Source organism: Grus americana, chromosome 2 (genome assembly GCF_028858705.1).
Source record: "Grus americana isolate bGruAme1 chromosome 2, bGruAme1.mat, whole genome shotgun sequence".
Taxonomy (NCBI): Eukaryota; Metazoa; Chordata; class Aves; order Gruiformes; family Gruidae; genus Grus; species Grus americana.
This window is the reverse complement of record NC_072853.1, coordinates 121,804,887-121,817,062: the sequence shown is the minus strand read 5'-3', so window position 1 is coordinate 121,817,062 and position 12,176 is coordinate 121,804,887. Positions and strand designations below refer to the sequence as shown.

The following is a 12,176-nucleotide window of genomic DNA, read 5'->3' as shown; positions in this document are numbered from 1 at the left end:
AGGTAGCATCACATCAATGTGAATACGCTGCTTCTGGACTGACTTTGACTCACATCTGTGCGTTGCAACTTGGACCCCAGGAGCTTGGGTGATCTACCACTGATCAGGAGATCAGCCATCAATATTACAGCTATTATACATTTAAAATGTGATGTAGTTAGATGGATTGATACTAAATAGCATAAATCAAACAGACTAGCAAAGGCTTGTGGGCATATAGCACTTTCCAAACTTCAGCTACTGAGGTGTCCACCTTCTGAAGCAGTATTTCCCCCTCAGGAAAAAGCTTTTACTAGTATCCCTGACATTTCCATTTTATCTATTTTAGGAAATATCATAATCAAGTGATAGATTTGATTCTTACAGGGTAAGGATGTTTTATCGTATAACAATTTGGGGCAAAGCTGTCAAAAAGATGAAAGTCTATCCTTAAATCAGATGTTTTGGATGTACAAGCTTCACATTGTAGCTAATAGTTCCGATCCTTGGTGCAAAAACTTAAAGGAATGTCTATATCGCAGTCAAAAGTGTTACAGCATGTTACAGCAGCTCTTGGAAACAAGCCTGAGCTGGTTACTATTAGTGTACTGACAGTGGAGAAAAGCTCAGGACAAAACTGCAAAACTGATCCTGGCTCCTGAATACATATATATACACACACACACACACACTCAGTGATTACCTGACGCTGAGCTCTGTATTACCATGACCACAGTGCTGCTGGTACTCACTTAAGGATAGATTGAGTATGTCTTTTATTAGAGGCAGTCAGATGCTTGACAAGTGAAGATGTATCACTGACTGATAATGTGCAGTAAGAACTGTTTTTGAGATATTAGAAAGTCAGTCGGTTGCACTCCACAAGAAGTAGAACGGGGCATGTTTTTTCCAAGATTGCTTCTTACAAAAAAAAGTACATCCAGACAGAAAGTAAAATGTGAAGTGTCTGAGACATCTTTTGTGGTTTATGTTACTCAAGTCTAAGCTATTACAGAGAATTTCAGGAAATGAGGCAATTCTAGCTGTGGCAGGAGCTGTCACGAAGTAATTTTATTGTAGGGACACCTTTTTTTAACAGATAGTGATACTTGAAAATGTCTGTGCACTTTTAGAAAGGATCCAGTGAACACAAGTTGCACAGAATGTAATAGATAGGTTCAGATGATGTAACTGCAGAATTAATGATGGTACAATAAAGATGTAATACGTTAGTAATGTAGGCCCTGAATCTCATAGTAAAGACACTTTGTCTTGCTGTGATTAAATTAAGTATAATTTCTCCAGTGGAGTAAAAGGTTGTAAATGTCAGATAAACTTGTGGCTTTTTTAATTTTTCAACCGTATTTACAATTTGCTTAGTATAATCTGCAGACTGATTTTGGCTAGAAAATGTCTTGTCTCCAAGCAACTTGTAGCACTGCAATAAAGTACATTAAAGAAACAATTCACATTTGCAATTGTATTTGAGTGAAAAATAATGGAGCTTTCAGTATGCCTAGTTTCCAAACAAAAGTGAATCTTCAGGTTTGCTCCTTCTGTAAGAACAGATTTTTAAAGCACTGATGCTTTGACATGAACAACACTGACATCAAGCTCTTCCATTTGCCCTCTAGCAGTGACATCATCTGCCTCGACAATAATTACAGTTGCAACTAGCAGCTCTGCAGCAGGGTTTTCTGGTGTATATGGTAGGCAGCAGTGCATACACAGCACTTCTCAGCTCAGTTTGCAACAACCTCTTCTTACTGAATTTATTTCATTCTGGAACTTGTTTATTCACAGTCCTGAATATTGCACACACTGGGTCAGCACAGCATAGCTATCTGACTTTGAGAGTAACACAGGCTCAATCTGAAGCACTCATTTGTACCTGTAATATAGGGACATTTGATCCAAATTATATTATTCCTTCTCACTTAAATACTTTCTCTTAGGTGTGCTAAGATACAGAAAACAAAATAAAAAATACACTGTACTAAAAAAAAAATAAATTTGTTCAGTCCAAAAAATCTTCAGTTTGGATTAGACCCCAAAAGACAAAGGCTACGTTTCTAAATTTTTCTCCACAAACAAAAAATTCTAAAAATTCTACTGTAAAAAAGAATAAAGATTTACAGTGACAGAATTTGAGAGTGATAATGAGGGTAGAGGCTGGCTTATTCTTAGGCATATAACCTTGGCCCTTACAAATCCATGTTGAGGTGATGTCAGCAATATTGCATAGGATTGTATTCTTGGCATGAAATAGCTGAAATTATTGTACTCCTTAAAGCATTTCTTATCAAGAAGGATGGAGATGAAAGGTGGACATTTACCTATGAAGGGCTAGCTTTATTGATTTAGACCATAATGCTTCTTCATCAGAAGTTGCTAAGTATCAACACTCAAATAAATAAACATGAGTTGCTACTGAAATAATAGCAAATCATTTGAACTATTGTGTTACGTGGTCTCTTCTATGACTAGGCAACTTCACTTCCAAAGGGATTTTAGCACTGGCAAGGCCTGCAAGACCACATCTAGGAGATCAGGTACAGTTGGAAAGACAGTTAAAAAGACATGTCCAAAGTCCAGTTGTGCTAATTTCTGTAATTCCTCTTAAAGTAGAATAATGACAGCACTTCCTCTCCTGAGACTGATAGTACATTGTCAGATTAACCCATCCTACAGACTGAGGTTCCTGTGACCTTTTGAAAAAATCATAGAGAGAAGAAAGATACCATTTATCAATTCAAAATAGATAGTGGCAAAAGCAAATGGTCCTGGCTCCATCTCTCTTTCTCTATATTTAGCTGAAGTCATGTCCATGTCAAAACCAGGTAATTTCTCTGTGCTCTGGTTATGGCAGCTAGAGCTCTTGCCCTCATCCTATAGGGAGCCCTTGACTTCAAAGGACATAGCAATTCTGCTAGCTCATATGGAAATAAAGGTTGTAAGATGTAGGATGATCATAAAGCCTTTTCTTTAGGAAGATGAGAATTAAAAGGATATATGGATTCAAAAACCTATAAATTAAGGCCCAAATAGGTAAGAACATGTCCTCCATTCTCTAAACTACTAGTCTTGATAGCATTTGAATCAAGAATTACAGGAAGACTAGCAAAATTCTGTAATACCCAGAACTATTGAGCTGACCGAGGACATTTCCAGTACTTCTTGGAAATGGAGCTCCCCTATTCTTTCCACTCTAAGGCATTCTCAGAGCTTCTCCTGGCTGCTTTTCAGGAAGCAGCAAAAGCTGAAGCAGATATGAAACCTACTTCTTGTTCAGAAGTTTTGAGCCATATGCACTTAAGATTAAAATGGATGCGATTAGTAAATTACTGTTTGCTGTATGACAGCTTCTTCACTTGTGAAATTAATACAGAAGTACTTCTACAGTACAGACCACCTCCTCCAGGGCAGAAGAGGTAAATGAACAATACAAACACACGTGTTATACTTGTAAAAAGACAAGAACATTTGCTACTGATATAAGCAGCCCTTCATGAGAATCTTATATTATACTCTCTAATATCCTGGTGGAAGGATTATTGTGCATAATATCCATTTATGCACCAAAAAAATGATAACTCCTCTTTTCTTGGTAAAGGAAGATGTGGATCAAAACCACCTTAGTCTGTAAGTTAAGACCCTTCAAATAAGTACATGAAAATCTCCTTATGACAAATGAAAGCCTAATTTTCACTTCACTTTTCACACTTCACTGTTTGGAAAGATGCAAAGACAGGATATATTAAGCTGCACTATGTGGTGGGTAGCCTATCTCCAGAGCAATTACTGAGTTGTCTTCTCTTGTATGGCTATTTGCCCTCATCTCTGAACTACTGGTAGGATGGAGGTGAAGGACAACAAATATATTAAACTGTAGTGAGAAATACAAGCTGCTGTTGCTTACTCTTACATGTTTTAGTCACCAAAACTATTTGGTCACAGATGTGAACCAAATGGGTTTTGAGTCCTCTCAACTCTTCATTCTAACTACCACACTCAACCTTACTGTATGTACTAAAGTATAGTCTCTATTGATTTATATTGTTCCCTTTCTGACCACACATTCAGTAATATGAATATTGTAAAAAAGCCATTAGCTGAATTGCAGCTGTCTTTGTTGGTCTGGCTGTCTGGTTGATGTTTCACTATGATTTGAATACCAAATCTCTGTAAAGATGACCATTCTCCACCATGAGGTGCTGTAGTCATTAATGACTGTCTCAAGCCTTAAGAAGAATCCTATTTTCTGCAGAATTGCAGGCAAGAGTACAATTACTTAATAATTATTTACCTGATGCTTTAGACAAGTATCTCTGAACAAAATGCTAGGAGATTTTCATAACCATAGCTTGCATTATCAAAAGCAGACTAAGCACTCTAAACAAACTTTCTTCTTTATTTCAATGAAGTAACTGCCACTTTGGAGAGTACAAACACACTCCTACTCTTCTTGAGCATGTCATTTTATAATGAAGTATCTTTCTGGAATGTAGTCCTAAGTATTTTTGTTATCAGAGAAAACACAGAGGTTCTTGATGATGATAGGACTTGACTGCTCAAGAAAGATACCAAATATCCTGAAATAACCATGATAAATTTTAAAAGAACTGCATTGCTGAGATAGAAGGATGCTACAGACTCTTATCCGTTCAAAACAAATCCTAAGACAACTGGAAATACTATAGGAATGGTCATAGAACAGTATGATTTTGAGAGGTTTCTAATAATAAAATCTAACACTTTTGAAAATGAGCTCTTCTGTCAGGAAATGATTGGGATGGTCCTGAAACTACTCTTTCTGTTCTTCTCAGAGATGTTTTTGTTTTCCGCCATGTGCTTACATGTGTGTTGAGCCCTAGTAAATTTTGCTGTGACAGGATCACTCAAGAATTCCCTAAGTCTGAGTAAGTGTGTATGAGGGAGGAAGGAGGGGGAACACAGCTGGACCCCCCATTCTCAAACCAATCTTTCATCTATATGCTAAGCAACTGATGCAGAACTGATAGCAAGCTAACACTGCAAATGGAAAGGAACTCAAGACATCCATATGTTTCATGATGTATAATTTGTAAAGTTATTCCATCATGTTTTAAGGAAGATACAAGCGTGAGAAATTATCTTGAAGACTAATGGCATAATCTTAGCCTAACAAAAGCATGCAGTAGAAATGGTAAACAGCCTGAGAAGGAAAGCAGAAAGAAAAGAACTAAGCTTCTGCATACCCATGTGATGTCCCAGTAACCATTAGCAGAGCCTGAAGGATCAGTCTCAGAAGCCATCTTAAATATAGAAGCAGCTGAGGAAGTATAATTTTAAAAATAGCATAATCTTAATAAAAATACAATTTCCATAATGTTTGGTTATTTTGTAGTTTCATAATGATTTTTCCATTATGAAAATCTATGCTTATAGATTCTATTGCTTTTAAATCTTGTCCGATGACAAAAGTAGTTCTAGATAATCTGGTGAATGTTAACCATATCATTCCATAAATCAGATCCAATCTTTTTGCATAGTGGATGGGCAGCTCCCCCAAGTGTTTACCAACCATTGGGTTGCGTGGTTTTCAACAATCTTTGGCAGTCCTCTACTTTGATACAACAGCCTAGTCCTAGATGGGTAATGAAATGTCTCAGTATATACTAGATAGAGCCTTTGACAGTCAGCAAAATAAAGGCATGAAAAACAAATGTGATGGGAGAGACAGTTTGTGGAAGCACCACAATCTTCCCTTGCAATGAAACATATGAGACAAAAGGGACCAGGTGTTTCCCTAAGTGCATTAATTATTAGCAGCAGGGCATTGTGGAAACACCTCAAGGTGAATTTAAGTGTGAAAAAAATCTGCTAAACAGAGAAAAGTAGATTTGTTCCAGGTTAGCAGCATTTATGGAAGAGCAAGCATGAAAAAAACTTTGTAAAAAGACTGGATCCCAGATTTTTTGGTACTGTACAGAAGCTATTTTCATGGGATGATCTGCTGTTTGGAGAATACTTTAGACATATTTATGTCACATGTATGCAGAGAGCAGTGGAGGTCTTGGTTTATCTGCAGACATCTTCAGACATAATTATTCACATGTTAAACTCTGTTTTGGTTAAAAAACTCCTTGAGGTATCTGGAGTTAAGAGGGATTTCCAAGTAGCGAGTAAACTACAGGCAAATTGTTCTGTAGCGGTGGCAAACCCATGAGAGCACTAGCTTACCGCCAACAGTGGCAAACCCTCCAAAGCCAGATCCAGGTGACCCAACTGCTGCAAGGCAGGGTAAGCTGCCAGTTGTCTTAGGAACTGATAACGCAGGGTGCGGAGAAGCAACATCCCCTCTCCTGGCAAGTGCTGACTGGAGTATCCCTGGCATGCTTTATAAAAAGTAGGCAGTCTGTCTGAATCTTAGGAGTCTCTCCACATTTACTTCTCTCTCTATATCACCTTTAACTACAGCCCTGTGGACATTAAAGGCTTGAGTCACAACTTCCTACTGATTGCTGGGAGCAGTCTGCCACCTACTGCCTATACAAGCTCTCTGTGTTTGCAGCTTTCCACCTAAACCGTAAGAAAGGTTGTTTTAAACGGGATTTAGCCCTCTTCCATGCTTCAGAATCTGGGGCCAAATTCATCTCGGATGTTAAAAGGCCAGTTCTGCCCCTCCAGATCTAACCTCTTTTTTTAAGGAGTAGAAAAGAGATTATTAACAATTTTCTTCTAGATAACACAGGCAGGAAGATGATAGGTAGGTTAGTGTCAAATGAACATATCTTGCTGCCTCGGAAAATATAAGACTTTACTACAGTCTTGACTCAGGGATTAATCAGCAATTTTTTTTCACAGACAAAAACTACTATTTGGCCATATTCAATGTCTAAACTTCAGAGGATGATTACATTTTTCTGATCTTCTGTTAGTCTGTGTTCATCTTAACCTGTGCTAAGTTCCTGTAGTCAGCTAATGCAACAGAACCCATAAATGGAAGAACATGAGGAGAAATATCTTTGGTCAGTCTAGCTGTTGATTACAGGCTTAGCTTTGCTATACTCAATTTCCATGCTGACCACAGACTTTCCACCAGCATTTTCTCACTTTTTGTTGATTACAGTGATGAATCCATCCCATCATATCTGGCCACTCAGTCTGACAATGGGAATTTCAGCTGAGAATTTTTCAGCATTTTGTCATCTGAAGTCAAATTCTGTTGTCACACACAGATGCAAGCTTTCAGTCAGAAATCAATGAGATATACTTGTTCTAGAAGCAGATTTCTCTGGCCTAGCAAGCTTGAAACTTTGGAGTTTTCTAATTTAGGGAAAATCTAGAACATAAAAATTCTAAAATACCCCAAACTATTACTAGAGAAGATTGCAGTAATTTGAGAAATGTCTCATGGCAAGGAAATTCCTACCTCCAAGTTTTCCTTCAAGATCTTGTACTAGTTTAACTACTGAAAATCATGTTATACTGAAAGCAAGTTAACTGTTGCAACAAATTTATACTGCTTTTAAGTAGTAAAGCACATTTAAAAACACATTTCTTGAGGAGCTGAAGTTAATGATCAGAAACTGATTACTAACTTTGTGTTGCCTTTTGTAATACAGAGCAATGCTGCCTGAAGTACATTCAGACAACGCATGATGAAAGGACACACAAGAGTATATATGATGCAAAAATAGCCAAGGGAATGTGAAGATACACAATATACCTGTAGCCACCTCCTGGAAATCCTCACCTGTGTCATTACTCATCACACATCCATAGTTCCAGTGACTCTGATTGCTCACACTGAGAGTACTTGTATAAGCAAAGGCTTGCAGAGGTAGGTTCTCCTAGCTGATAAAGGCATGAGCAGTGAAGCAAAGAACTGGTAAGATACAAACATCTTAAATTTTGTGCAGGGGTATTAAGTCTGTCTAGGAACTTGAGAGGAGGAAATAAACCCCTCCAAGGGAAAAAAAATACCCCACAATGAAACAGTACTATTCTGTATTGGGATGCCTGAAGCCAATAGCTATCAGGAGCTGAAAGTAAAAGGAAACAGAATCCCATGTGATGAGCTTGTTACAAGTTGGAACATTGTCAAATCTAGCTTCAGGTTTTTTAGTTTTGCTTTTAATCAGCAAAGTCCATGCTGTGCCCCTGTTTACTGGTTGAACTAAAATTTAGGGCCACGACTGAACAGTTTGTCTCTTATCTGCCAAGTGCTGAGTCATCAGTCTGTGCTTCTGTCAAAAGCTGTGTAAGTGTTCCTAAAAAACTGAATGCACCAGGTCTCTAAACACTGGTCAGAGAGAAAAACAAGTTATATTCAAAGACATAATTGCTAGTCACTTTTACAGAAGAAAAGAACAGAAAATAAATAAATAAATACTTCAATTTATTTTCATGACTACGAAAATGCTTAATTTCAAACGCAAGAAACTAACAATTCAGTTTTAGGCTATTTCTGTATAGAGTATGTCCTACACCTTTCTTGACTTCAATCTTACTTGTGCCTAGAAAAGTTTTCTTGTAAGGGCCAGGTCACTGCAGGTCATAAGATTCACAGTGGAAGTAATTAAATCAGTATATCTGGTGTTACGCAAATAATTACTGCTTCCTAAAAGATACAGTTTGAACATGCTCAGTACTTTTTTTGGTAACAAATCACTTATTTTGCAGATTGTGTGGATCAGTATCAGTAAAAGCTTGAGCAATTATGACATTGGTTTATACACTCATGAATTTTATTCTTGACACTCCAGTAGTGGAAGAGAAATAATGAACAATGAATTGTCAAAACGGAATTTGGACCAAGAGCAGAAACAAAAGAATTCTGCACTTGTACGACAGAGAACATGTTCCTTTTCATGGCTGCTATAACATCACCTCAATTGGGGGACAGTTCAAGCATTTTTAAACTTCTTAGTCTACCCTCCTCTGAAGTGGATAGCATTTACTTGCTGGCCAACTAATTAAACGAGCATACTAGCTAATTTCAGTTCACTGTTAAGTAATTTAGCAAATAACTAATTAATGAATATAATCCAACCCTGTTTTATTAGTCTAATACAATAATAATTCAATATTTTCCAGAAATAGGGAGGTGTAAATAGGGATATACTCAAGTTTCTTTTCTTGCATATCTCTCTGCTCTACACTAAAAACAGGACAGCAGAAGTTCAGGGAAATTTGGCCAAAACCCCAAGCATTAATAGTATCATTACAAACTAGCACCAATTAAGATTACATACGTGTCCATATGCTTATGCTTAAAAACAACACCATATGCCTTATATACCATTTGATGGTCACAATCTGTATCAAAGCAAACCAAAAAGAGTAGGAATATGGATAATATACTGCCTGAAATGGATGCTAGAAGTGGTGTTAACTTACTGTGTGCATTTCTGCCTTGCTTGTTGTGCTTTCTCTGATTCATATACTTCTGTTTCCATTAATTCAGCCAAATGACCCAGTGATCTGATTACAGATGATCTTAAGCATATTAAAGGCAAAATACTTTTTCGTCATCAGAAGCAAGACTTCTGAAAGCTGAAATGCTGGTATCTCTGCAATACCGAGAAATTGGTAAGAGACTCAATGACACAGTCATAATGAGAAAACTGAAACCAGCATCAGCATGAGGGAAATGAAGGTGAAACTGTAAAGACCTAGGAAAAAAAAAAATCTACCAACCCAAAAGAAAAGAGAAATTTCCAAAGTACTGCTTCTGCTTATTACAGAAAAAGGGATAGAGCCTGAAAATTATGCTGACTGATGCTCTTTTTATGACTCACTGTCTGGCATTCTTACAGTGTAGATGTCATTCAATAACAGGGAAAAGGCAAACTATTAGCTTCTCTATGTCCGTAGTTTGCAATGCAGGAGTTTAGCATTATTGCAGTATAATGCTGCACTCTCCTGTTGTTAACATGGATGTAATCTGATTATCACTGTAAATAGCTCATAACATGAGCTTCATAAGCACCTGTGCCCATCTCCTCTGAGCCTTCTTCCAAGGAGAGGGTGTGTTGCCTGGTGATATTGCCCACCCTCTTTCAGACCAGCCCTCGTGACCACTGGTATTGCACAGTGAGCTTCATACATTCATTGTACGAATGACCAGACCTCTTGGCTGTGCACAAGGAGGGTGAGAATGGGAATGCCAGTGAGCCTACCTCTGTGGGTTAACAACTCCATCATTTTGCTCCACAGGCTCCACCATGTCATCATTTGCATGAGCACCAGCAATGATTCACGTGCCAAAGACAATGTCCTAGATGTCCCATTTCTTAATCTGCTGCCTTTTCCTGCCAAGCTGAATGATCTGGTCCATGGTTCAGCAAAGATCCTCCTCAGTTTGCTACCCAGAGGACAGCAGCCACTCACCTCTGTCTGTCTGGATCCTGCTTGCTCCAGGTCTCCTTGGTGCTACAGGAACAAGGAGGTCAGTGACTTGTGGGCCAGTTGGAGCTTGTGGGCCCTGTAGTACCAAGGACATTTGGTGGCTGCCTCTCCTAACCTACAGGCTCTGGTCTATCCAACAGGTCTGAGATGGCAGGAAGGTTTAATGGTTTAATATGAGATTTACTTACTTGTAGATATTTGACATTACACTGGATTTTTTTTTTAGAAGAGTGATATAGCTCTATGCCGAAATCACAACACAAGCATGATATAACAATTGTAATATTCAGCGGAATCACAATACAAACTGATTCCCCGTGCCAGTCTCTACATGCTCCACTGTCACAAAACGGGAGGTTCTGTCCTAATTAGAGTTCCCAAACAATGGATTGAATAAAAATATAGTCTGGAAATGGTTAGATGGCCTGCAGAGTGAGGCATTCTTAGTATTTTTTTTTCCTCCTAGCAGTTTGCATTCTGCTACTTAATTTCTAAGAATGAATGTTGTATTTTTTTCCATGTTAAGTCCCAGCTCTCATTTTAGCCAGTACTTCTGAAGGACAAATCTTGTACTTCACTAAAATCAAGTCCTGAAACTTGTCAGAGGGAAGAGGAGAGCCTACCTGATGTCGGTCGTTATTTGGAGATTCAGAGTCAAGGACTCTAGGGTAATTGTGCATGACCTTTCAGATCTGAGACCTGTCTGCATCAAGGAGGAGGCACAGCCCGCTTGAAACATCTCCAGGATCACGGCCTTTTCTGGCTCCATCAGGAGTTTCAGGTTTAAATGACAATTGAATCGGATGTACCTTGTGCCATCAGTGTGTGCCATGCCAGCTCTGCTGTGCAGGGACAGGGTGGCCTCGTGTGCCATCCTTCATGGTGGGAAGTTACACCAGGATGTAAAGACTATATTACCACGTGTAATATAGTCTAAAATAGCATTGCTGATGATTTTTAGGCATTCTGACTGAAGTGAGGTGAAAGCAAAACCACTGCAGTTAATTTTCAATTTTCCATGGTAAAAAAGGGATGGAGGGAGACAGCAGCCTAGATAAGAAGTATATACTACAAACCATATATACATGAAGCTATACGAACCTTTGAAATACTTGTAAACAGCTTCCGTGGAGAGCAGGGGTAGATTTTGAGCAGCAGCATCCAAAATGTGGAGAGCAGCAGGTGGCGTGCATCCCGTTTTCTGTGCCATGGTGCTGGAGCCAGGGGTCTCTGGTGAAATCTCATGATGAAACAGTCAAATGCTTTGAGAAATTGAACACAGCTCAGCAAAGCAGATCTGAACTAACGTGGAATGCCTGTCTGCCAGTAAACAGATAATGGCACTCTGTTGTTTAATTGAATTTTCATGAAACTGAAATATGTTTTTGTAAAATCCACCATGAAAATGTGTTCTGCTTGTAGAGCCTGCATATAGGGGATTAAGCTATTGTCAGGGGTGGGAGTGTCTATCAGGTACATAGATAATGCTTGAGATTAAATTGTTATAAAAACAATATAACTTCCACATATTATGCAACTTAGATTTTGTAGCCAGAAGTCTTTTCATTGCTACTGCTGTTATTGGTAGTGATCTTGTTCTTAGACGGATTAGAGTTGGGGAACACTAACAGGCCACGAAATGTTCTCGTTTTTGCAAAACCACCTTACTGCTGTATCATGCATGCAGGGTTAGTCTGCATTTCTCAGCTACCAGTCATTCTAAATGGTAAAGAGCATACTACTGGACTATGGGAGGGATTTTTTTAAAAAAAAGGAAAAACGAAAGAATCCTTCTGATTCAC

General features: G+C 38.4%; 1 protein-coding gene across 1 annotated transcript in view; it reads right to left on the bottom strand.

Annotated features, from left to right (window-relative positions):
* CPNE4 (copine 4) overlaps window positions 1–11,543 on the bottom strand; it is a 364,382-nt gene extending 352,839 nt beyond the window's left edge. Inside the window, exon 1 of the mRNA XM_054816831.1 lies at window positions 11,476–11,543. The gene's annotated coding sequence lies outside the window, so the exon portion shown is untranslated. The remainder of the gene's footprint in view (window positions 1–11,475) is intronic.
* Window positions 11,544–12,176: the final 633 nt, after the last annotated feature.